Genomic DNA, 27,904 nt, shown 5'->3' with positions numbered 1-27,904 from the left:
TTATTGACGGCACACCTTGTGTTTTTTTCGGTTAGACTAGCCAGAGATGTTGGCTGCGGTGATCACATAGGAGGGGCATGAGAGGATAAGAAAGGCGAAACTAAAAAATAAGTTTTGGATGCAGTCAGCCTCAGCGCGGCTACCGGAGCAGTTGTTACGTTACTGTTGGTGCAAATAAATCCCTGCGAGCCCCGTGAAGCTGATTCTACCCTGTAAAATGGTAAAATTTTATGGTTGCCATATGGCAACTACATGCAATTATGGAACAACATTGTTGACCATTCACCCCAATCAACCCCATTGGAATGACTTAGAATTAGATTAATATGAGGCTATTTTTACAGATATCTCTTATAAATTTTGTGCCAAATTAATAATTTGTACTTTTATTTGTAATTTGAGACATGTTTAATGTGGAAATGCATTGTAAATGTTTGCACACAAATGTAAACAACGCTTTCGGAAGCTTTTATGTAAATGTGTATACATGTCTATGGGCCGTATTGTAGACCATATTTTGCTATTTTACTAAAAATAATTTCACTAAATACTATATATATATTCTTAATCTATGTCATTTAATGACTTTTAGCATTTGGAAAGCAATATATTGAAGATTTATGAAGGAAAAATTCTCTTTCAGATTTCAAAACAAGATTTTACACAAGATTCCACGACTGCATGTAGTTGCCATATGGCAATGATTAGCTAAAATATATATTATTTAACTAATTTGAACACTAAAAAGCACTGAAACATTTGTTACATTGTAAATACAAGAATGCATGCAGTATTACATGGTGAAAAAACGACTCCATGATGTAGCCTGTGCCTTTGACATGTTCATGAATTAATCTTACTGCGCAAACTAATGAAATACCATCCTCTATTATTAGCCATTGAGAGCTGTGGCCATAAATGTCTCCCCATTGTACTTATCTTTGGCAGTCTAGGCTATGTGCCATGTGTTACTGTGTTTTGGTCTCTCTCTCTCTCTCTCTCTCTCTCTCTCTCTCTCTCTCTCTCTCTCTCTCTCTCTCTCTCTCTCTCTCTCTCTCTCTCTCTCTCTCTCTCTCTCTCTCTCTCTCTCTCTCTCTCTCTAGGCTTGAGTCCTGCAGTATTACAGAAGAAGGCTGTGCTGCTCTGGCTTCAGCTCTGACATCAAACCCCTCATCACACCTGACATGGCTGAATCTGAGTAATAATAAACTGGGAGACTTTGATGTGAAGCAGATCTCTGCTCTACTCAGCAATCCAGACTGCAAACTACAGAAACTGTGGTAAGTAAAGAGACAAAGAGTGTGTGATTATGCAAAATGAAAACACAATTACAATCACCATGTGACACCATGAGTCTCTCCCTCTCTCTCTTTCTCTCTCTCCCCCTCTCTCAACAGGCTTGATAATTGCAGTATAACACAAGAGGGTTGTGCTGCTCTGACTTCAGCTCTGACATCAAACCCTTCATCCCACCTTACATGTCTGCACCTGAGTAATAACAAACTTGGAGACTCAGGTGTGAAGCAGATCTCAGCTCTACTCAGGAATCCAAACTGTAAACTACAGACACTAGGGTAAGAAAAAAAGAGACAAAGAGAGTGTGATGAAGCAGACATCAAACATGGGAAACAGACAGGTTCTGTGTGTGTGTGTGTGTGTGTGTGTGTGTGTGTGTGTGTGTGTGTGTGTGTGTGTGTGTGTGTGTGTGTGCGTGTGTGTGTGTGTGTGTGCGTGCGCATCACATGCTATAGTCAGTTATGGCAACATCAGTGATGAGATCTTCTTTGTGAAGTCACCCTCACACATTCTTCCACAAAATACAATCCCTCTCTCTGGTTTCCATCTATTCATTCCCCATTATACTACATGACCTGTCACAACACCTGGAGTCAGTATCCCACATCATGATCGTCGCCCATCATACAAAGGATTGTACACTCCCAGACACAACAGACTGGGGGATCTCATTGACTCTATGAAGTAGTCTGTGCCTTTGACCTGTACATGAGTGATTCAGGAGTGCGCTCACTCATCAGTTTTGGTTCCTATTGTTTGTGTAGGCATGTGTGCCTGTCAACATATATATTTCTGTGTTACAGTGTTCTGTTCTCTCTTTCTCTATCTATCTCTCTTGTTCACTCCCCAGGCTTAGTGGCTGCAGTATAACAGAAGAGGGCTGTGCTGCTCTGACTTCAGCTCTGACATCAAACCCATCACACCTGACACATCTGTATCTTAGTAATAATAAACTGGGAGACTCTGGTGTGAAGCAGATATCTGCTCTACGCAGCAATCCAGACTGTAAACTACAGACACTTGTGTAAGGAAAGAGACTGTGTGTTTATGCAGGTTGAACACATAATTAGAATCACTAACAAATGTACGCATTTTTCATTCTTCACACTCATACACACTCCAAGTATTTGTGTGTGTGTGATTTGTGTGTACGTGTGTGATTTGCATGTGTGTGTGTGTGTGTGTGTGTGTGTGTGTGTGTGTGTGTGTGTGTGTGTGTGTGTGTGTGTGTGTGTGTGTGTGTGTGTGTGTGTGTGTGTGTGTTTGCCTGTGTAACTCAGTGTCTTGCTCTATACCCCCTCTCCTCTCCAGGATTGCTAGATGCAGAATAACAGTAGAGGGCTGTGCTGCCCTGACTTCAGCTCTGGCATCAAACCCCTCATCACACCTGACATGGCTGGAGGTGCAGGTAAGGGTAGTGTTGCCAAACAATGTAGAAAAGTGAAAACAACAGTTATGTGCAGTATATTGGAGCTGTGATTGTGAATAAACATGATCTATTTTACTTTCCCACTGTTGAGGACTACCTGTTATTGAGGTGTCTAACACTTATGGATGTATGTGAACTCCACACCAACAGGAATATCCCTCAGGAAAAGGGCAGCAGCAGCCTCAAACAGAAATGGGTTTACTGCCATAAAACTGAGTGACACATACTAATAGCAGTAAAGCTGAAATTATGATAAATGACAAAGTTACACAACATTCTGATACACATGATACTGGACGAATAAACATGAACAATTTTGTTTCCACACTGTAGAGTACTGTCTGTTATTGAGGTGTGTAACACTTTCAGATGCAGTGAAGTCCACACCACGTGGAACACACCAACTGGAACACCACCCTCAGGATAAGGGCAGCAGCAGCCTTAAACAGAAATGGGTGGACTGCCATAACAATGAGTGATACATACTAATAGCAGTATAACTGAAAAAAATGACTAAATGAAATAGTTACACACCAGTCTGATATACGTGATACTCGTTACGACACTGCCTAATAGCCCTATGCTGATCCTCAAGAACAAACACAGCTGAAGATTATAAACTGAAACCAGCAAGGCCATTCTGTGAGAAGAGGAGTGAGCAGAGACAAAACAATGATCAGATTACTTCATATTAAGATTTTTTTTTTCAATCAGATCAACTACTTTAACAATATACAATATATTTATTTATAATAAATCTTATCATACAAAAGCATTTTCTTCATCAATTCACTTTTCTCTGCAACTATGTTACTTAATCAGTATTAAGGGACACAAGGGCATCCTTTCCACTGGACATCAACATGAAAGCTTCTAGTTTACTGAAAGATTAGACTATTCCTCAGTCTGTTTTTGATGTAGCAGAGGGCTGAAAATGACAGCTCACATGCTCCCGAGTTACTGACAGGGTTAGTAAAAACTTGTATGCCAACCTGAGAAGGGGGTATGCGTAAGTTTTCGGAGATCATGTTGGCGTAAGTCATCATGTTAAAGCTGAGAAGAGGGATTTTGTAGCAGTACACAGGCAAGGTTTATGCAGTATTGCCATGGTGGAGATAGTCCATGCCCAAGGTGTATGTAGTATTGCCATGGTGGAGGTGGTCCAGGTGTATGTAGTATTGCCATGGTGGAGACAGTCCATGCCCAAGGACTATGCAGTGTTGCCAGATGTGTCTGACCAAATCCCGCCCAAAATGCTCTCAAAAAACGCCAATATGCACTAAATTCCGCCCAAATTCAACAAATTACATTGAACTCTATGGGCCCAAAACATCTGAAAAAAACCGCCACCAAATTGCCAATTTGTCCTGTTTTTACCCACAGACGCTTGTCCCAAGTAGCCCAATTGGGCGGGCACCCACCCAATCTGGCAACACTGGGTGTATGCAGCATTTGCCTGGCTCTGGCCTGGCCTGTGTAGCTCCACGCAGCTGTGAGAGATTTTCAGATTTTCAGATTTTCAGAAGGCATGGCTTTATCTATCATTCTGTCCATCCTCGCCACCAACAAATTCCTTCAAAAACGTTTTCTGTCAATCTCTCAACAGTCACAATGTAATCTATAATCAGTCCGGTGACGCCTCAATTTGAGCTGCCATTGATGTTGAAGCAATAGATGCTCCTTCTATTTTCGTGGCTCGAGACATGGAGGACACACACACACACACACACACACACACACACACACACACACACACACACACACACACACACACACACACACACACACACACACACACACACACACACATTTTACTTCTTTATTTGGATTGACAGATATACAATTATCATGGCACAATCCAAATTTGGTATTTGGTTTAAAAGGAGTTCAATACAGCACTAGAATCTTCTGTTCATAATGTCCTAAGGATAACTGTAGCCTGTATAGATATTAACATGCCTGTACATTGAGTATGTGCCGTGGTGTATGTAGGCCACTTCAAACTCAACACACTGAGTCACGAAGGGGCCTGTTTGTGTTGGATAATCTCTCTCTCTCTCTCTCTCTCTCTCTCTCTCTCTCTCTCTCTCTCTCTCTCTCTCTCTCTCTCTCTCCCTCCCCTCTCTCTCTCTCTCTCTCTCACTCACACACACACACACACACACACACACACACACACACACTAAACACAGTGAGTCATGGTCTCTTTCATGGTCTCTCTCTCCTACACACACACACACACACACACACACACACACACACACACACACACACACACACACACACACACACACACACACACACACACACACACACACACACACACACAGGTCCTCTGAGAACCAGGCTAATGCAGCATTGCTATGGTGGAGATTGTGCATGTCCAATGTGTATGCAGAGTCATTGTACTCCCTCCTGTCGCTCGGCCCTTCTCTTCCCTATCATTATATGGCTTTGACAACCTCCACTACACATTCCAACACCTGGCGAGTCTTCCTGCTTACGGTGTCCTTCCATCTGTCTTCCCTCAAGATTTCCAGACTCTTTTTATCCATCCCAGTACAGGGGAAATGTGTTCAGCAAAAGAGTTGGTAGAGCGCTACTAGTGTCCCTCAAAACCAACTGGTGCTCTTGGAAGGGGTTCCATGTTCAAAAAAGATGAGAGGGACAAAACCCTTGGTCCAGGCACTTCAGTTGGTTAATGTAGTAAAAAAACAAACTTCATTTAAGGGGCAAATGCATTAAAAAACACCAACGCGTTTCGGCGCTGTGGCCTTCATCAGGGTGTGTAAGAGAAACAAACAGCCATCTAATTATATGAGTGTCCTCAGGTGCAGTATCCTGGGCCATGAGAGCCACTAGGTCTACTCCAAGCCACAAGGGGCAGTGCTGAGACCAACCATCTTCAACCCTCATATAATTAGATGGCTGTTTGTTTCCCTCTGTTGGATCGAAACGTTGCCATATGTTAAAATTAAATAAAGTATTTTTGGAGTTTAATTTTAACACAAGGCAACGTTTCGATCCAACAGAGGATCCTCAATAACTCCTAAATTGACACCATGTTTGTGAAAATGGGATCTTTATTGCTGCATTTATGGTTGCAATACGTATCCTGGGCGAGGTGAAAAGGCGCCCCCTGGAGGGGTAACACATTTGAAACCCATCATTTTCTCACAGTTCTCATTTTCTCACATTTTCTCCCTTCCCTGTTCAAGCCACAGCCTGTCAATAAAGAGCAAGAGGTGAGTGAAGAGCAAATGTAACCTACTGTACGGATTAAAATAAGCAACCGAAGGGGTGGGTTGTCAGTCGCGTGCCTAGTCAGGGAAGACCTTGCTCTTTGCGGGGGTCTGCGTGGCAGCTAAAATCCCCTGAAGTGACCACAGAAAGTGGAAGTTAACAATGCTGTAGTAGGGTCACTTGTAAGGATGAGTGAGAAAAGACGAGTTGCCATTGAGAAACACATTCAAATGACCGGCAGAGCAGGAGAAAACAGCAAGCCCAACCCTGAAAAGAACAAGCCCAAAAAAAACGCAACCCGCGACTTCTCAAAATTCAAAGCGACTGCTCAAAAAAAGAAGCCCAAGGTCGCTTATAATAAGCGGACTTGGCAACACTGACCATTACCGGTCTCAGGACCCCAGGTGGCTGTGGGTGCATCCCAATATGCGACCTTGCCTCCTCCACTTGCCTCCTCCACTTGCTTTTCGTCATGATGACATCACTGACAACAGCATTTTATTTCAATATCTTGCAAAAGCTCAATTGTAAAGTCTTTTTCTCATTTGCAATTGGGATGGTGAATGAAAAACAGTCCCTCAAAAGTTGTTGTGGCGAGGATGACAGCTGGGAAACTTTAATGTTTTCTCCATGGAGGAGGGGCCAGGAGGCGGGACGAGGAGACAAGCACAAGTGGAGGAGGCAAGGACACATATTGGGATGCACCCTATATCAATGCCCAGTCTAAGGACCCCAACTCTGCCCATAACGCGCCTGTCCAAAAAAACTACCCTGACAGTGCCTACGCCCCCAATGAGTTTCAGGAAAGAATACAGGGAAAGCAAAGGAAAGATTAAGTGCAAGGCAAAAGGATTAAAGAAAGTGAAAGCAGCGATAGGTTCCCTGGCTACACATAGGATTTGTTGTCTATGTGTTTGCATCACCTAGTTTAACCCTACAGCCAAATTAAGTGCAGCAATGCAAGTCTATGGGAGCAAACAAAACATCCTCAAATGTACTTATAAACTACTTTAAAATGAATGTAAAAGCCACCAGAGTACAAAACAACTATTAAATCCCATCCTATGATCACTTGTGGCTCGATGCTAATGCTCTTATTTAGGCCTATTCCAGTGATTATGCTAATAATTCTGATAGGCTTACCAATAAATCTTAAGTATTGAAAACACTGAGAAGAAAATGATATGCACATTCATGAATAATGCTCGGAAACACAGCAAACGCGTGGCAATCAAAAAGGGTGGACTGTTGCTTTAAGGGGTTTCTTCCCCTTTCTGTGTCTTCCCCTTCCCCGTTCAAGCCACAGCCTGTCAATGAAGAGAAAGAGGTGAGTGAAGAACAAATGTAACCTACTGTAGCCTACGGATTAAGAAGTATGACGGATGTAGAGAAGAGATATGTTTGATAAGAGTCAGTGGGAGGTTAAAGGGTTTTTTTCTATCTTTGCTACAGGCAGCCAGAAAAGAGTAAATTTAATGCTGATGCGGCAGTTAGTCCCGAGCAGCCTAGTGTTGCCACATGTCCAGGTTTTTCCAGGATTGTCCCGGTTTTTATGGTCTGTCCGGGTAAATTCCTGGACTGTCCCGATTTTTTATAATGCACAGCTTCATATTACCCCATTGAGATACACATGTGTCAGTAATGATTCGTGCTCGCGTATCAATGTGTCCAGGTTTTTTACCACTGAAATGTGGCAACCCTACCCTAACTCCGAACCTACTCTGCACTATTTTTCATACTGTATCATCATCGTATTAACCTTGAGCGTTGACTGTGACTAAGTGAAAAATAAAATACCCGGTGCAGACCACCAGAGATGTGGACTCAGGATTTGTGACGACGTGGTTCGCTACATTATCAGGAAGAGGAAGAAGCGAATTCATGACAAACAAGAGAAGAACAGTGACGTGGGCAAGGCAACTGAAGCCCTTCTCCTGTGGTTAATTTCGGATGGAACAGGAGTGAGAATCTCACAACAATGCCGAGTTCCCATGTCTTCGATAGTCAGTGCGCAACACGCGTTCCTGTTTGCGTTACCGCGGGGAACTTAAGCCCGCCTGTGTAATCGAATCATCAGGGAAGGGTGAAGGAAAATATGTTTCGTTGTCAATGTTTTACTGTTGTTTCGAAAGTTGTATTCGCTGCCTAGTTGAGAAACACCAACTGACTAGCCGACGAAACGTCAGTGCAATCAAAGCAACGGAGAAGAGTGTGAGATAGGAAGGGGTGCCGTGTGTGTGTGTGTAGCCTTGTGCCCGCGCGGAGGAGAGGAGTGGAAAGGGACGGGTCGCGGGACTGTGTGGTTGGATGTGTGACTGTGACTGCCTGCGTGATGGACGCTGCCGTTATGATTTGTCTATCTTCCGAATATTTTATTGAATAATTTACTAAATAGCCTAGGCCTACTCCATCATCAAGTCTGCAACCTGTTCATTTTATTCCTCCTGGCGAGAGAAAACTTGTCCTGGCGAGGGCGTGCAGTGTAGGCTATTCACTTGCTCACCTACTTTCACATTACCACCACGTCTGGCATGTGCACGCTTTATGCTTAGATGTGCAAGCCTAGCCCTCCAATATCTAATTTAAGCTACTCTTATGCAACACCTGTGTTAGGGAAATGTATTTTGTTGGCATCCAGTCTAGTTTGTGCCATTTCTAAATGAATGGGAACTTTTATGGATAGACGTTATTTTTTCAAATTCTTTAGATTACTAAGGACTTGTATGCCAAATTGTGAGGCTCCCGTGGTACGAATGCCATTTTTATGTTTAACCTTTGTGGGTAGGCCTAATAATTTCATACATAGTTTATCCACGTGTGAGTCAGTTTATCAGGGCGGAGGTGTAATCTGGCCCTAAGGTCTGAAAAACTAGATAGTGTGTGAACAACTGTGCAGGCTGCCCAAATATACAGTAGGACTACACTCGCTTTAAAAAAAAATGGGGGGAGGGGCACACTGGAGTTGATTTTTTATAGTTAGAGGTGGGGGCTTGGCATATTTTTGCTTAGGGCATCACAGAGGTCAGAACCGGCTCTGGCTGTTACTATTAGTAGCTGAAGAAGACTCTTCATTACTAGTTACTACTACAATTAGCTGAGGAGTCTTTGTTACCAACAGCCGTGGCCTAGTGGTTGGAGAGTTGGTCTTTCAATCTAGGGGTTGCAGGTTCGAATCCCCCCTGACCTCTCCCTACATCTCCATCCATGGCTGAAGTGCCCTTCCAAGGCACCTAACCCCACATTGCTCCAGGGACTGTAACCAATACCCTGAAAAATAATGACTAAGTCTCTTTGAATAAAATGAAAGCGTCAGCTAAGTGCAATGTAATATAATGTAATGTAATAAAAATAGCTGCGTAGTCTTCATAACTACGTAGTTAGGTTACTATTAGTAGTGGCTGCAGCTGAGTCAAAGTTAATACTACTTGTAGCTGAAGCTGAGTCCAATTGTTACTAGTTGAAACAAGTAAATACTAGTTGTTATAATGGCTATTATGACTAACATTATTACTATTATTATTATTATTATTATTATTATTATTATTATTATTATTATTATTATTATTGCCTTATATGTGTATTTGCTAGAGTGAAGTCCAGTGGAAAATGTCTCTCTGCATGTCGACTGAGGAAGCGATCGAGGGACTGAAGAACAAGCCCAATGTTGTGGTATGAACACACAAACACGCACGCGCACACACACACACACACACACACACACACACACACACACACACACACACACACACACACACACACACACACACACACACACACACACACACACACACAGACAAACACACAGACTGCTGTAGGCCAACCACTCTTGCACACAAGCACATTCCTTTTATTTGAAAAAACTTTTTTTTTGGCGTTACGCCCTTAAACGTCAACCACCCAGACATTTAAGTGGCTGGGGTCAAAATGACCCCAAGGATCACGGATGTAACCTAAATCTGAGGATAACAGGAGGGTTAAGTACTGTCCAATGGCTGCTGGGACCCGGGTTTACTGTTTATGTCTGCCCATGTTTATATTTACTGTATGTGCTTTCCTGTTGTGTGTGTTGTCCATTGTATGCATCTTATGTTGGGGATACGCCACAAAAAATGGTGACATGTCACTAAACTTCTTGAACTTGAAATTGAATTTTTACAATGTTCACGAGGACCCGCCAGACTATGACATGAAAAGTGTAGTCAGTTGGCATTCAAACCATAGACATGTGGCTCAAGGCTCAATTGTTCTTATTTCAGCTGAAGAGATTATCAGTGCGACTGGTCGACTACCGAAAAGCGCCTGGTCAGCAAGGAACAAACTACAGAAGCAACAAAGATGGAGGAAAAACCGAAACTGGTAAGAGTTTTCACACTCATGTGCAGTCTCCCCCCCCCTCTCTCTCCCACACACACACACACATGCACATATAAAAATGCAATTCCCAAAATCCTAGAAATGACTTAGTGTGTGTAAACATAACTATAATAGTTTAACATAATAATCACAAATCACTTTCTGTCCAATATTCATGTACAGCATGTGATGCTCAGCTTCAGTTCTGAATATTTAAAGGGGTATGCCACTATTTTGGGGCTTAATACAGTTAAAACCATTGGCTGAGGTTTGTAAAGGTGGTAAAGTGTCTTATTTTTCCTGTAAACCGTTGTCTTGCTTTAAGACAAGTTAAAAGAGGGAGCATGTCGCTAAGCTAGTGAAAGTCAATGCATCCATGTAGCATGCTATAATAATCTAAATAAGACACTTTACCACCTTTATAAACCCTGGCCAACGATTTTAACTGTATTAAGCCCCAATATAGTGACATACCCTTTTAAGTTCCAAATTATGCATTTGAGGGTGATTTGAGTTCATGCAGCCTTAAAGGTGCACTGTGTCATGTATTTAGTTGTTTATTTCCAGAATTCATGCTGGCCAACCACAAATGTTACCTTTCTCATGACTACTTACCACCTTGACTTTGGTACCTTTACACTTTGGACTTTGAACAATTAGTGAATTGTTCTTTATGGTAATATTTTGGACACAATATATTGCAGTGTTGCATAAAGTTCAATAACTTGAATGTTACCTGACCCCACTAATATAAAACCGAAAGTAGCTATCATCTTGAGTGAATATGGAAAGTCAGTTGTTATCAATCACCACCAGGGGGGAAAAATCATGGGAGCAAATAGAGTACAAGGGACCTTTGCAGTTGCATACGTAACTGCAAGCGATCTTAAATTCATTCATTAGTGGCCGCATCAGGAATTGATAGACGCATGCAGAGACAGTGGAGTCCTCTGGATCGACAGATATAAATGTGTGTCATTACCATAGCAGTGGTAAGAGAGGCCGAGGACGCAGATAATGTGGCCCAGAGAGGTAGTGTATACGGCAAAAAGGAGGGTCCCCAGCACCGACCCTTGGGGCACCCTTGTGGAGCGTCAATCCGTTTCCTTGCCGTGACATGCTAAACGACCGCCCAGGGAGGTAGGATTTAAAACAGGAATGGACTGCGCCTATGATGTCCATGTTTGAGAGTATAGTAAGAAGTCTGTTGTGGTTGATTGTATCAAAGGCAGCAGATAAGTGTAGTTGGATAAGTACTGTAAGTGTCCTTCAGCTTTGGCAGCCCTTAAAGCATCTGTTACTGACAGTAAGGGAGTTTCAGTAGAGTGGCCGCTTCTGAAGCCAGACTGTTTTGGGTCAAGTAATTTTGAGTTAGGAAGTCATTGACACCACCCTTTCAACAGCTTTTGATTGGAATGGAAAAAGTGAGACTGGCCGCCAATCTGAGCGGAATTGAGCGTGGGCTTTTATAGCGTATCTTTCAAATGACACAAGTAGGTCTAACCCGTAAGAATGAGAATCTTCATACACATGCTGGACAAATGTATGCATGTTCAGTATGATAAGGAAAGGTAGTAAAATGTGTGTTTCTGTATTTTGCAGAAAAGATGTACAACTGCCCTCTGTGCGGGAAAAGGTTCTCACAAGCAGCAAATCTCAGGAAACACCAACTCATTCACACCAGGGAAAAACCATACAGCTGTCATCTGTGTGGGGAAAGTTTCTCACGGGCAAGAACTCTTAGGAAACACCAACGCATTCACACAGGTGACAAACCATACACCTGTCAACTTTGTGGGAAAGCGTTCTCACATGCAGGACATCTCAGACGGCACATACGCATCCACACAGGCGAAAAACCATATGACTGTCATCTGTGTGGGAGTAGTTTCTCACGAGCTCAAAAACTCAAATTACACCAACGCATTCACACAGGGGAAAAGCCGTACAACTGTCAAATCTGTGGGAAAAGTTTCTCAGTGTCATCAACCCTCACATCACACCAACGCATTCACACCGGAGAAAAACCAACAGTATTACACAACTGCAAACTCTGTGGAAAAGCTTTCTCAGATGCAGGAAGTCTCACGAAACACCAACGTATTCACACAGGGGAGAAACCATACACATGCCATCTGTGCGGTAAAGCTTTCTCAGAGTCAGGAAACCTCAAACGACACCAATATATTCACACAGGACAGACACCTTACCATTGCCATCTCTGTGGGAAAGGTTTCTCAGACTCAGGACACCTGAGACGACACCAACGTATCCACACAGGGGAGAAGCCATACGACTGTAAACTCTGTGGGAAAACATTCACGCATTCAGAAAGTCTTAGATTGCACCATCGTATTCACACGGGAGTCAAGCCTTACAACTGCAAACTCTGTGGAAAAAACTTTTCACGGATAGGAAATTTCAAATCACACCAACGCATTCACACTAGAGACAGGGCCTTCAAATAACGTCTGTGTGGGAAAGCTTTCTCAGAGTCAAGAATCTCAGAAAACACCAACACATTCACACAGGAACCGCAAGAAGTTGAGACATTTTATTAGGGTTCTATCCATTAATGTTTTGGAAAGCATGAAAACATTAATCTTTCATTATGTTGCATTGCATTGCATTATATTGTCATTTTTTTATCCAAAGCGACTTACAATTGAGGACATTGTCATAGCGTGTACAGCACCTACAGCAGTGCTTCCCAACCTTTTTTGTCCTGTGTACCCCCTTAGCAACTTTTTCATATGATGAGTACCTCCTCGCCCTCATTCAGGCTCTGTTCCTCTATCCCAATGTGACTACACTCAATATATTTGTTATTATTACATTTTTCCGCGTACCCCTTGAGATGTGCTTGCGTACCCCTAGTGGTACGCGTACCCCTGGTTGGGAAACACTGACCTACAGATACAAGGGGCGCACGGAATGGACAGAACAATAAGTGCAGACGCCAAATAGGGTTGATGTTTTTTATTGTTTTTTTTTTTTTTTTAAGTAAATCAGCACAAGGTACACACACACACACACACACACACACACACACACACACACACACACACACACACACTCACACACACATCTTAGACCAGCGCCATTCAAATGGCGGCCCTGGGGCCAGATGCGGCCCTTGGACAGCAAGGCTCTGGCCCCCCACAAGCCCCTTGAAATATGGAATTGTTTTTCGGAATTTAGAGATAAAAGTACGGGTTCTGTATCGAGCTGAAACGGGACACGGAACGTTAAAATGCAGGAAATTACATCTAAGAAATGCAAAACTTTCTGGGAGCGGACCACAGACCCCCCACCTCAATGAATTGTCCCGTAGTTTTTTTCATTGACAGTCGGCAACCACAATACATATGGACATTTCGGCCACTCTACTGGGAGCAATTTGAAAAACTGGCCCTCGTTCACATTTAATTGAATACCCCTAACCCAGGTCTGGGCCCTCTCAGCTTCAGTGCAGTAGATGTAGTATAGATCAGTGGTGCTCAAACTGTGGTATGCGTACCACTGGTGGTACTTGGAGGAATTCATTTTTTGTGCATTGATTTGAAGGCTGATCAAGTTGTTGCAGTCGAAAATGTCTCGTTGGTCTCACATTTTGTAATATTGATAGAATCTGAAAACATAATGCAGAATAATACTATAGGCAAGCAAGAAATATAAAAACAAACTTGCACTGAATGTGACCCTAGCTGTTGATGCCGTTATGAACCTCTCCTGTATTGACTGGCAAAAGCGCATATGGAAGGCCCTTGCTGCGATATTCTAATGTTGGTTGTCAAGGTTGTACTCGGAGAGCTCAATATTTTCTCGGGTGGTACTTCACACAAAAAGTTTGAGAACCACTGGTATATTTTATTATGTCAACTCTGTTGCTGGGGAGGCAGCCGTTAGCTACTATGCTGCAAAGCTTTGGAATCAGCTTCCCAAGGAAGTGAAAAAATGCCCCTACTGTTGATAGTTTCAAGACCAGTCTCAACACAAAGCTTTTTCCTGATCGCTTTTCATAGAGATCAAAACGTTTTTGCTGTTTTTTTCCCCTTATTTCTTGCTTTTAGCTTTACTTTTTATTCCATTTTCACCTGCAATGCCTTATGCTTTTATTTTTTATTTCATTTCATGTTATCATTGTGGCTCCCTCTTTTTAACTTTTTAACTTATTTATGTATTATTATTTTTAGTCCCCTCCTCCTTTTATGATGCTGCTAATGCACTTTTACTAATGTTTTGCATTCATGTATGAAATGCGCTATACAAATAAAATTGTCTTGCCTTACAACAATACTTAAAAAAAAGAAGTTTACCGCACATTTATTTGACTTTTTGCTTCTTTATTCAGAGTGAACAACGTGTTTCGCCTCTGTGCGTCATCAGGTTTGCTCAGGCATTAAGGAACTCTGTTGCTCAAGTACACAATACTGCAAGTAACATATTTGACCGTCTATATGTCAGTTCTGTTTAGGAGATATTATCTTAAAAAAGTTGCATTTTAAGAAGAACATGGAAGGATCCTACTATTGTAAAATGATACTGATTTACAGACACCTGTCATTTTAGTGTGGGAAATGTCATGGCTCAAGTGGACCAGCCTGTTGGCTAATCTTCATTAATTACACATTGCACCAGTAAAGTGAAGTGTGAAGGTTCAATTAGCAGGGCAAGAGCACAGTTTTGCTCAAAATGTTCTAAAACACACAACAAATTGGGTGACATATCAGAGTTCAAAAAGGAGAATTTCTTGGTGCACGTGTAACTGTTGCATCTTTGACCGAGACAGCGAGTCTTTGTGATGCATCAAGAGCCAAGGTATCCAAGGTAATGTCTGCATATCACCAAGAAGGATGAACCACATCCAACAGTATTAACTGTGGATGCAAGAGGAAGCCTGTTTTCGGTCAATGTATCTTTTTTGTACACTAAGCAATCAGCATAATGATTGAATACAAAGAAGACAACAAAGAACAGACAAAAATACCCCCCCCCCCCCCCCCCAAAAAAAAGAAAATGTATAATGCTGCATTAAATTGCCTATACAAATGGCATCACTTTCATGATCAATGACATCATAAGCACTGGCCTTGAGGAAACTCACACACAGTGCGCAGTCAGATTTGCATTATTTGAAATATACATTTGACATTTCAATTTTATCTGGTTCCAGGGCAGAGGTTCGTGTTTTCCCACATTATTGTCTGAGGCCAGGTTAATCTCCAGAGGTGTCAAAAGTAAAAGTAAAAGTAGAATAAGATTAATCTCTCCTGTGCCCAGGGCAGAGGTCAGATTTCTGTTCTTAGGGACACATACAGGGTTAGTGTATCAGACCCCAGGGCAGAGGCCATTGGCTGACAGGATGATGAAAACACACTATTGCTAATACGAATAAATGTACACATTATTCATTATTTTCTCTTTTTTTGTAATAATCTTGCAAAAGGATTAGGAGAACAGAATGTGAACCCAGAGCTCTGTAAAATGGTATCTTCATTTATAGTTAACCAAAGACTTGTGAAAATGTAGGTCTCTTAATTCATTTATAGTTAACCAGAGACTAGTAAAAATGTTGGTCTCTTAATTCATGTAATGTTAACCAGAGCCTTGGAAAAATTTTGTTCTCTTAATTCATAAACTTGACCTACCCTGGTTCTCATGCAGATGGCGAGCTCACCAAGTGTAACGAGGGTCTGCGCGATAGCCAGGCTAAACTTGACCAGAGCCTTGTAAAGATGTTGGTATTTTAATTCATTTGAAGTTGTTGGCCTTTTCATATTCCTGGCCACACAGGTTGATTTTAAAGCTGCACTGTGCAGTTTTTTTTGTAGTTTCTTTCCAGAATCCATGTTGCTCATTCACAAATGTTACCTTTTCATGACTGTTTACCACCACCATCAAATTCTAAGTATTCATTATGACCGGGGAAATTGCATTTTACATACAAGGAAAGGTGGATCTTCTACATGTCAGCCATTTTGAATTTCCAGGAATAGTTATTTTAAGCTAACAAAAATGTACTTTACTTTGTTCATACTTGTAAATATTAGTTTATAATTTAGTAAATATTGATTAAATGACCAAATTTGGCAATAGGCAGCACAGTGACAATGAACATAGTTGCAATAGCCTACCCACTTTGGCCACCATCCTACACAGTGCTTGTGCATTCCAATATGCTATCTTGTCTCCTCCACTTGTGCTTGTGGCCTCGCTCCACCTTCTGGCCCCACCTCCGTGGAAAAAACAATAACATTTCCCCGCTGTCAGCCTAGCCACAACAACTTTTAGGGGACTATTCTTCATTCACCATCCAGTATGCAAATGAGAAAATTACTTTACAGTTGAGCTTTTAAGAGATATTGAAATATAATGCCGCTAAGAGAAGATGTTCTAAGTGAATGTTCTAAGAGAACATTAGAGTGCCATGTCATCTAAATGCAGACCTATAGATTTCTTTCACAGTGAACAGTACAATAGTTTTGTTTAATTAAAAAAAACACAATGCCTATAAACATCTGGATTTTCTTAACATTGACATGCATTCCCATGTTAAATATGTTGTATGCACAATATATTATGGCCAGTGTTTAGGTTATGTGTATAGGATTGGGGTTTTTTTTTTACATCACTACAACAACATCAGGACTTGAACACAACATCCTCATAATTGCCAGTGTGTGTGTGTGTGTGTGTGTGTGTGTGTTTGTTTGTGTGTGTGTGTGTGTGTGTGTGTGTGTGTGTGTGTGTGTGTGTGTGTGTGTGTGTGTGTGTGTGTGTGTGTGTGTGTGTGTGTGTGTGTGTGTGTGTGTGTGTGTGTGTGTGTGTGCGTGCGTGTGCGTGTGTGTGCCTGTAAATAAATGTCTCTTTACCCTATAAATACATGTTTATTTACCCTATAAATAACTGTAGGAGTAACTGAAGGAACTAGGGATATTCAAAACTTTTATTTAAACAGTGTTTTCAGGTAGGCCTATCTCTTTGTTACATATTTGTGCTTTGAACTTGACTGTACTCAAAACATGTGCATAAAGTAATAATTACACTGTTGTATCTAATTACTAAATCCTCACCAATACTGAAAACCCATGGCTCCATGAATAAGGGTTTTTTTTAGTGCACACTTTCTGCCTCAGTTCACAACACAACAGCTACCATGTACACAGTATAAACAATATGTGTTTACACTTGCTAACTCATCCAGTTCCTAGCCCTTAACTCTGACTCGTGACTTGATTACTCTGGGGTGCATTTCTCGAAACCATAGTTGATAACTACTTTAGCTCCTTTGTTGTTTGCAATGCACTTTTCCATTGACAACTACCGAAGTTGATAACTGACTAGCAAATATACTTCTTTTTTTCCACACCCCTGGTGAGAAACCAAAGCTTGCTACAGTATAGCCACACCTGATAAACGTGGTGTTGGACCTCTGGAGCAGAGAGCAGATGAACAATAAGACAGGGAGAAGAAAACATCAACATGAAAGTAGGTTTCTTTTCCATAATTTACCCTGAATTTATGTCTAGAAATTAGCAAATGAAATTCACCCAAAAGGTAACGTTAGATGACATTTTAAAGGTCAAGTGTTTTCAATGTGTAGCATACATGCCCTTTGCTTCCCTAGCAGTCTGCAACAGTTACTATATATGTAGCACCATTGTTGTTTTAAAGCTAGCCACCCCAACAACATTCATGGTCTAACATACAATGAAGGTAAGACTCCACATGAATTTGCTCTTAAATGGGCTTAATACACTTCTAATACACTATCAAAAATAAAATGTCTCATGTCATCTGTTGTGTGGTACCTTTAGTAGTATTAGTAGTAGCCATACACTATGTGGGATATGTTGTCTCATCATCATTAGTGAGTGCTGTATGAGAAACCCATCCGGGCACCATGTTTGTTTACGTGTGTGTTTTCAGAAATGTGCATGGTGATAAAATTCCACATTCACTGCTCCCTTCCCCAATCACTGTTGTCTTTACAGTGCCGTCGATTTGCATTGCGTCTCTTATTTTGGATCAATTTGATCTGTCCCATGGGGGACAGCTCCTGTCATGTTTTTAAACACAGACTCATAGGTCAATATTTTCTGAAATATTTTCAAGATATTTCTAGACAAACCAAAAGTTGCACAATAATATTTGAACTCTGTTGTGCTTTAAAAAGTTTATGAGAAGTTTTGGAATATTTGGAGCTAGAACTACATTGTTTTCTACATGGTTATTGGCTGAAGCAGAGTAGTGACAAAATGCCAAGGAACAGAATGGTATCTGCATGTGTTGTCATGTGTTGCGTGCATGCATTTGTAGCCGGAACGCACTGCTTTCCCGGCAATCCCCTGCGTTGTGTTCCGGTGCCAATGAAGAGACACTGATGCCGTTCTATTCCTCAGCAATTTTCTTATTTCCTCAGAAAGAAAAGATAGAGCACACATGGGAGAAAGCACTGTACACACAATATCCGACAAACCTATTGAGTATGTGCTTTTTTTTGTCTTCATGTTTTGTCTGTAAACTTGTCCTTGATGGTGGTGAAAACAAATGTCCCCTTGGAGACAATAAAGGGCCAAGCGCCAAAAAGCGCCAAGTCAGAGGACAAAAGGCTGGTCAGTGCTCAAAACGAGATAATTACTGTAGCTTGATAGCTAACTTGTGCTCTCAAAGTTCACTTTCCAAACGAAACAAACCACTCATGACAAAGGTTTGTATGTGTACTAATGACAATATTACATTGAGAAATGGAGAAAGGCAGATCCTGTCGGCGCCCCCTCTGATCCTGTTGGCGCCACCTCCGTTCCTGTCGTCGCCACCTCCGTTCCTGTCGGCGCCGCCTCTGCACCTGTCGGCGCCGCCTCTGATCCTGTCGGCGGCGCCTCTGATCCTGTAGCTGCTTCCTCCGTTCCTGTCGGCGCTACCCCAGCACCTGTCGGCACAGCCTCTGATCCTGTCGGCGCCTCCTCTGATCCTGTCGGCGCCTCCTCTGATCCTGTCGGCGCCTCCTCTGATCCTGTCGGCGCCTCCTCCGATCCTGTCGGCGCTACCCCTGCACCAGCTTGCCCTGCACCAGCTCCAGTCCACGCCTGCTCTGCACCAGCTCCAGACCCCACCTGCTCTGCACCAGCTCCAGTCCACGCCTGCTCTGCACCAGCTCCAGTCCACGCCTGCTCTGCACCAGCTCCAGACCCCGCCTGCTCTGCACCAGCTCCAGTCCACGCCTGCCCAGCACCAGCACCTGCTCCCGCCTCACAGTCATCTCCTGTTACCCGGCCTGCTCCTTCTACTCACCCCAGCCCAATGTTCCCAAAGCCACTCCTTATTCCTGTGCCAGTTACCATACCTGTGACAGTTCCACTCACCATCCCAGTCTCCGTCCCAATCTGTGTCCAGGTTCCCACTCCTGTGTCTGTCCCTGTTCGTGTACCAGCCCATTCGACCCGTTTCCCCTCACCAGTTTTTGTTAATGTCACTGTGACTGTACCCATTCCTATCGTCATCTCCATCGCCGTTCCTGTCACCATCCCCGTCATCGTGCGCATCAAGGTTCCCGTATTTGTTCCTGTCTGTGTCTCCCAGCCTCCGATGCCAACCTCCCGGCTCTCCGGTTCTCCTCATCCGAAGCCAGACTGCTCCATGTCCAAGTCCACCAATGTCATGCCCGAGTCGGCCCACTCGCCTGGCTCTGCTCTCTCCGCTGTCTGCCCCCCCGACTCTGTCTGCACTACTGAGTTTGTCCATTGCACAGAGTCTGCCTGTCTGTTTTTCCCTCCCCTGTGCCTGCCCCTTGCACTGGCTCTACCCTGTGTTCAGAATCTGACCGGCTCTCTGTACCTCCTCCGTTGGCCAGGCAGTGTGCCCAGCCCTGCCATTCCTCCCCCTCCGGGCGTCCCCAATCCTTGTCTTTCGTGCCTCCAATTGACTTTGTGGGACGTCTGGAAGCCGTCCCTTGAGGGGGACGTACTGTTAGGATCTGGACTTTTGTGTTTTTTGTCTTGGTCTTCTGTTCTTAGTTTCCACCCACGTGTCTTAGTTCCCACCCGTTGATTTTATCTGCTCGTGTCCATGTCTCCATGTGCTTCTGTTTATGTGTTGTCCTGTCATTTTTCCCTGTCAATGTACTCTTGTGTTTACCTATCCTGTTCCTGATCCCGCCCCTCATTTGTCTCACCTGTCCCACGTTACATGTTTCTAATTTTGATTGTTTTTCTGTGTCTTGATTGTTTTTCGGCCATTGCCCTCTTGTTCTGTTGCCCCTGTAGGTTTTCCCTTTTTCTTGTTTTTCTTGTCCAATGTTTTCCTGGTCTTTGTGGTATCTCCCAAGTTCTTTGTGCCTAGTTTTTATTAGTTTGCTTTTTCCTGGTTGTCTCTCCCTCTTTGCCCTCATCTGCCTCTTGTTGTCTGTCTGCTGATTGCCTGTTTCTCTTGCCGTTGTTTTCACCTGTTCTGCTCATTGCCTCTGATTACCCATGTTCTCATTTGCCCCATTGTTGTCCTGTTTGTCCCTCGTTATGTCTTATTGTCGTCACCTGTTCTTGTTACCTCCCTCGTTAGTCTGCCAGTGCCTTGTCCCATGATGTTCATTGTCTGCTTGTTCCCTTGTTGTGTGTCCACCTGCAGCCTGTTGTCTCCTGCCCTATCCTGTGCCTCTCTGTTACTGCCCCTGTGTATTTATTCCCAGTGTTTCTGTTGCCCTGTGCTGCGTCATTTGTTGAACACTGTCTGATGTGAAACCCTTGTTCCTCTGACCTGTGATTCCGTAAGTGTCTCCTGTGCTTTTGTAGTGTTATAGTTTCTGGAGAGGGGAACGAGAGGGAGAGTTCACAAAGATGCTGTTGGTAAACTACAATGAGATATTGTACACAAAGCTAGTTTCTATAAATAAAGTAATAAAACAAGAAGAGAAGGGAACGCATGCAAAACAATACATCAATGACGCATTGTACTGTGATGGAGGTGTTCCAATAGCACAACACTACCGCACTGTATTGAGGCTTCGGGAGGAATGTTTAAGCCTACTAACGTTCCACGCCACACTCTCCCCCATAAACTGTGACGGGGGTGTTCCTGCACAGTTTGTCAACTTAACTACATCGGTTCGGCAATGGGAGAATGGGAGTCACAACCACTTGTATCCATGATTACATTATATTTCATACTAAATCTGCCCCTGCATTATTTGTGCCTCCTGCTCAGGTAATGAGGTGAGGTGGTGTGTGGAGGAAAGGATTGTAATGAGTTTCCCTGGCGACCAGGAGTCCCAGCTGGGACCAGAATCACAACCAGAGGAATCTCACAGGTAACTAACATTACTGTTTAAACTAAGACTACGTCTTAACATTGCAGCAGGTACTCCAGAAAGAGAGCAGACCCTCTTGTGTCCAGCCTCCTGGCTAAGTGGGAAGATGTATCAAAGACCTCTGTCTCTGGTGTATCCAGATCGCAATCCATGAGGAGTGACTGGTCAAAAGAAGAGCCTCCTCTCATGGCAGGAGGGGAAAGGTAGACACATTCTTCATTGCTTTACTTATTTTCTCCTCTGGCATGTCTCTTTGTCTGTTTCTACTATGTAGATATTTATTATCTCCGCCAAGGAGGTTGTTTTCGATCGCACCTGTCTGTCTGTCTGTCTGTCTGTCTGTCTGTTTGTCTGGCAGTAGATGGGGCTGTCACAGTCTGTTTGTCTGTCAGCAGGATGACTCAGAAAGTCGTGGACGGATTTGGATAAAATTTTGTGGAGTTGTTGGAAATGACAAAGGGAACAAGGTTGGATCATGGTTCCGATCAAGGAATTTTTAAACATTTCTTCACCATTGCTAGCCTAAAAATCTAGACGCCCCTTGTGACTGCTAATTGAATTGTGGGACAGGGCGAATTTTGGCGTGGCAGTTTCTAACTCTAAAAAGAAGGCAGAAACACTTAAAATATAAAAATAGAGTGTAACTTAGTCAGATGTTCTATCAAACAGCTTCCTTGGAGTAGATTTCTAATATGCAATTGTAACATGAACCTGCCCCAATAACATTTTTGTGTTAGCTGCCATTGAGATCCTATTATGGAAGAATAATAAGATAATAACATCATACAACCATTATATGTGCCTTCCAGCTTTGCTACTTAGCTCATGATGAACTAAACTAGAAATACTTGTCCTCTTTCTTAGCCCATAATCCTCTGTTTATTCCATAAGGGTCTCCAGGAAGGGACCAGGGCCTGTTGTGTCCAGAGCTCCATCCATGAGGAGTGACTGGTCAAAAGAAGAGCCCCCTTTCATGGCAGAACAGGACAGGTAGATGGACATGCAATTATACTTGGAACATGTTATCACTAACAGACAGAAACCTTGTATCTCCACTTTCTGTTATATCTTTAATTGTAACAAGTGGACTTAACAGCTGAAATATCAGCACAGAGGCCCACAGTGCAATTCAGCTCAATGGAACTGGATGGGTGTTTACTCCATAATTGTGAAGCTGGTTGAGCCTCTCCATATAATTCCCTATGCGGTCACAACATTGTTCAGAGAATAGAATCAATTTTGCTTCATTCTTTATTATCAGGGAACAAGAGATAGGATATGAACAAGACACCAGCACCAGTCAGCATAAGCAATTAGATCTACNTCGCATCTTTGAGGTAATTGATCCAGTTTCCATCCACTTGACTCTTCCACTCTTACAGAAGAGTTTCTGTTCAGCACATCCATCTGTTGTCAACATTGGCCTGATTGATTGATTGATTGATTGATTGATTGATTGATTGATTGATTGATTGATTGATTGATTAAAATACTTATAGATTGATAATGGTTGATTTCCGTTTCATATTAGTCAGTGAATACACAACTGGTGCTATTTTTTAAGCTCAGTTGAACACGTAGACTCCATTTACACGCAAGTGAATATTTATGTAAACCATTTAGGCCTTTTGTTTACAAGTTAAAAGTTGCAGTGGATATTTTAAAAAGAGTATTAAGTGGACATGTATGAACCATGCATGCATGTTTTTAAAACAATACCTTGTTTGCCATAAACAGCCAATCCCATGATGAATGATTGCAAACCCCATGTCAATTTTTATTGATGTAAAAATTGCACATTTTAAAATCCCATGTTGTCAAACAAAACCACAGTTAACCCATTACCCATTGATGCTGGATTCTGTGTAAATGCTGCATTGACTGAGGCCCCTGAAGCAACATAGACACAGCATTCATGCTCATGTGCTTTGAGATTTTGTATTAAAATGTGGGTATGTTAGTGCTGAATGAACATGTGTTCATGCAAGAGGAGGGTCTTAGCTTCTAAATGCACTCCATTTCATGTTTTATTTGCTGTTTTCAATGGATTCAATTGATTTGAACTGACTCTTTATATGAAATAGAAATAAAATTGGGCAAATTGCTACATGGAAATGAAAAGTACAATGGCAGTCACACTGAGAACAAAGGACAAAACAAATCAAATCCCAGGTCCGGACAGGAAAATGGTGTGATGTGTACTCTACCGTAAGGGCATATGTGATGTGTAATTTTAAGGCACGTGTGATGTATTCTTTAGGTGCTTGAGGAGAAGATAGTCACCTTTGTGAAGACAGAGCTGCAGAGATTTAAACAGATTCTTAGTCCAGACTACAAGGAAACCTTTGATATGAGAGCAGAAGATGATAGTGATGCCAGAGAAGGTGCTCTCAAGATGGCACTGCACTTCCTCTCTAAGATGGGACACCAGGATCTTGCTGACGAATTGAATGAAAGTAAGAATGTTTTCTTTGTTATTAACCTGTAGTTATATTATGCTGTAACTACGCCATGGGAAAAAAATGTTTGCTTATGTTGTATTTGTTTTTAACCAGATGAGCTCAATATAATTTGTCAGAATGACTTGAAAAGAAATCTCAAGAACAAGTACCGGAATGTGTTTGAAGGAATAGTAAAACATGGAAGCTCTGTTCTGCTGCAAAATATCTACACAGACCTCTACATAGTAGAAGGAGGGAGTGGGAAAGTAAATGTGGAGCATGAAGTCAGACAGATTGAGTCCAGGTCCAAGAAGCCAGCTGGACAGGACAAACCAATCAAATGTTCTGATATCTTTAAGCCATCAACTAGTCAGGACAAACCAATAAGAAAGATCATCACAACGGGGGTAGCTGGCATCGGCAAAACTATCTCTGTGCAGAAGTACATCCTGGACTGGGCTGAGGGAAATGACAACAAACAGATCCATTTCATCTTCCCTCTCTGCTTTCGGGAACTCAACCTCATGGCAAACATGGAGTGCTCTTTGATGGACCTTCTTCACCACTTCTTTCCAGAACTAAAGCGATTTACTTTTAGAAGTCAGAAGAAATATACAGTGCTTTTTGTCTTTGATGGTTTGGATGAGTGTCGACTTCATCTCAATTTTCAAACAAATGAAAATGTGTCTGATGTGAGAGCTGTCACCTCACTGGATGTACTCTTGACAAATCTCATTAAGAGTAATCTGCTCCCCTCTGCTCTCATCTGGATAACCTCTCGACCAGCCGCAGCAAGTGCAATTCCTCCTGACTATGTTGACCTGATGACAGAGGTGCAGGGGTTCAATGACTCACAAAAGGAGGAGTATTTCAGGAAGAGGATCAACAATGAGACTCTTGCAAATGAAATAATGTCACACATTAAATCATCAAGGAGCCTTCACATCATGTGCCACATACCTGTGTTCTGCTGGATTGCTGCTCACGTTCTTGGGAAAATGTGTTCCTCAGCAGACACACAGTTTCCAAATACTTTGACAGACATGTACACATATTTCCTTATTTTTCAAACCAGACAGAGAAACGTCAAATTTGACAATGTTCATGACCTTGAACCACAATGGAACCACAAACTGATCTTCAGTCTTGGAAAGCTGGCCTATGAACAGTTAGAGAAGGGCAATCTGATATTTTATGATGAAGATCTCATGGACAGTGGCATTGATGTCAGAGAGGCAACTGTTTACTCAGGCATGTGCACCCAGATTTTCCGAGAAGAATCAGGTGTCTTTCTTGGGACGGTGTTCTGCTTTGTGCATCTCAGTATCCAGGAGTATCTTGCTGCTCTGTATGCACTGCTGATGTTGGGAGTTGAAAAGAAAAACATAATATCCACACAGCGTTCACCTGCAAAGATGATCACCTTGCATAAGAGTGCTGTGGACAAAGCATTGGCTTATGAAGATGGACGCTTTGATCTCTTCCTCCGCTTCCTTCTTGGCCTCTCCCTGGAATCAAATCAGACTCTCCTGCATGGTCTGATACAGACTAGACAAATTCAGATGGGCAATGATGAAACAATCTGTTACATTAAGGAGAAGATCAGGAAGCCCTACTCCTCAGAAAGAATGATCAACCTCTTCCACTGCCTGAATGAACTGAATGACAACTCCTTAGTGGAAGAGATCAAGAGCTTCCTTAGTGCTGGGACTCTCTCTGAGTCCAAGCTCTCGCCTGCCCAGTGGTCAGCTCTAGTGTTTATGCTGCTGACATCAGACCAGAACCTGGATGTGTTTGACTTGAAGACATACATCAGATCTGATGAAGCTCTCCTGAGGCTGCAGCCAGTAGTGGAGGAGTCACAAACAACTCTGTAAGTTACATGTAAACAAATTATTGGCTCTATTATGTGAGTTATACATTATATAACATTTGACAGGCAGCAGCAAAGTCCTTTTCGATAATCACTGCTTGCTGTTTTCCCCTTCAGGGTCGATAGCTGTAAGCTCACTAAACAGAGCTGTGCAACATTAGCCACCATCCTCTGCAAAGACTCATCGAAGCTCAGACACCTGGATCTCAGTGACAACCCCATTGGAGATGCTGGAGTCCAACTACTGTGCAGTGGACTGGAGATCCCCACCTCTGCACTGGAGACACTGAGGTTATATATATTTCTATAATGATAATAATAATAATAATAAACTAAATCCAGACTGTTATGTCATTTGTGTTAATTCCACTGTCCTTCCTGTCATTTATGCTTCACAGCTTCATTCTAATGGCCTATTTTAGTTGTTGCTTTACATTTTACAGTTCAACAGTTGCATAATTAGTAATTGGTTAATACATGTCAATATTGCTGATGACTAGTCTTAAATGATTCTCTCATGCCACATAGCAAAAAAAGGTCACCGAATCGCCGCCTTAGCAGATGGGACTGTTGGGTCTTTTTTGTCCCTGAGCACGAGCCACTACTACCATGCAGAATTTTACATCCCGAACCGCAGCTGCTCCACAACAGCTGACGAGCTGACAAGCAAGTTGAATCAGCTGTCAGAGAAAACACTGCTGTTGTTGCTCAGGCTCGATGCACTATGCACATGGCATGTCAACAATATTGTATGTGCAATATAGTAACCCAGGTCCATGTTCAGATTTTCTGTCCCATAGCACAATGCCATATTTAGCCCCCAAATAGTGGACATACTCCTTTAAAGGTACACTGTGCTGGAAATGGTCAAAANAAGGTACTTCAACTATGCTGCTCATTGAAATTGGGTTGCCTATTGCCAAATTGTATCTTTTCATGAAAGTTTACTTAGTAATAAACTCATATTTTCTAGTATGGCCCAAGTACAGTCATTTTTGCAGCTAAAAATGGCTATTTCTGGAAATTCAAAATGGCGGACATGAAGAAGATCCACCTTCTTATGTATGAAAATAGCATAATGAATACTTGGAATTTGACGGTGGTGGTAAGCATTCATGGAAAAGGTCACATTAGTGTATGGGTAGCATGAATTCTGGAAATAAGCAGCTAAAATCTCGCACAGTGTACATTTAAAGTTACTTTCTATTTTACAGCATTACACCACTGCAACACTACTGAAGGGTTATTTGTCATGGCAAAGTTCTAAATATGACCCATTCTTTTTCACACCTTGCAGTGTAACACTAGCTATGTTCACATGGACATGTTATATACTGTAGGTGTATAAACAATCCAATTAAATATGTATGGTCTCTCCAGGCTGTCAGACTGTGGCGTAATGGGAGAAGGATATGCTGCTCTGGCCTCAGCTCTGAAATCAAACCCCTCACACCTGAAGGAGCTGGATCTGAGAGGAAATGACCCTGGAGATGCTGGAGTGAAGCTCCTCACTGATCTATTACAGGACCCTCAATGTAAACTACAGAGATTGAGGCAAGATTTTTTGAATTTATGATATCAAGTAGAAAAGCACTCAGAGACAAACAAATTAATGTACACACAACAAACTCGGATGAGGTAGGAGGTGGTAAGTGGTTATAGTGATAGGAAATGGTTTTTTTCTGTGCTCAGTTCAGCTACTAATGCTAGATGGAAGGACAGCAGTGCATGAATCTATTATGAAGAACAAAACAAGACTGATGATACTTAAGCAATATGACACGAGTGGGAGTTAGGTAGTTCTGGAATACCCTCACGGGTGTGATTCGCCGCAGCCTAGGATGAAGGAAAAGCGCTTTCCCATCTGCCGGGATCTTCTGCAGGTATTTCGTGAGGGAGGCCACTGGGCAGAGGGGATTACCGGGCTCCTCATACATAGCTCCTCTGTTGTTCTCTCTGGTCCT

At 42.5% G+C, this 27,904-nt stretch overlaps 1 pseudogene; it reads left to right on the top strand.

Annotated features, from left to right (window-relative positions):
• The window catches only part of LOC134444606 (NACHT, LRR and PYD domains-containing protein 12-like), a 49,669-nt pseudogene that overhangs the window by 7,544 nt on the left and 14,221 nt on the right, over positions 1-27,904 (top strand).

Source organism: Engraulis encrasicolus, unplaced genomic scaffold, assembly GCF_034702125.1.
Source record: "Engraulis encrasicolus isolate BLACKSEA-1 unplaced genomic scaffold, IST_EnEncr_1.0 scaffold_61_np1212, whole genome shotgun sequence".
Classification (NCBI taxonomy): Eukaryota; Metazoa; Chordata; class Actinopteri; order Clupeiformes; family Engraulidae; genus Engraulis; species Engraulis encrasicolus.
This window is presented reverse-complemented; position numbering and strand designations above follow the sequence as displayed.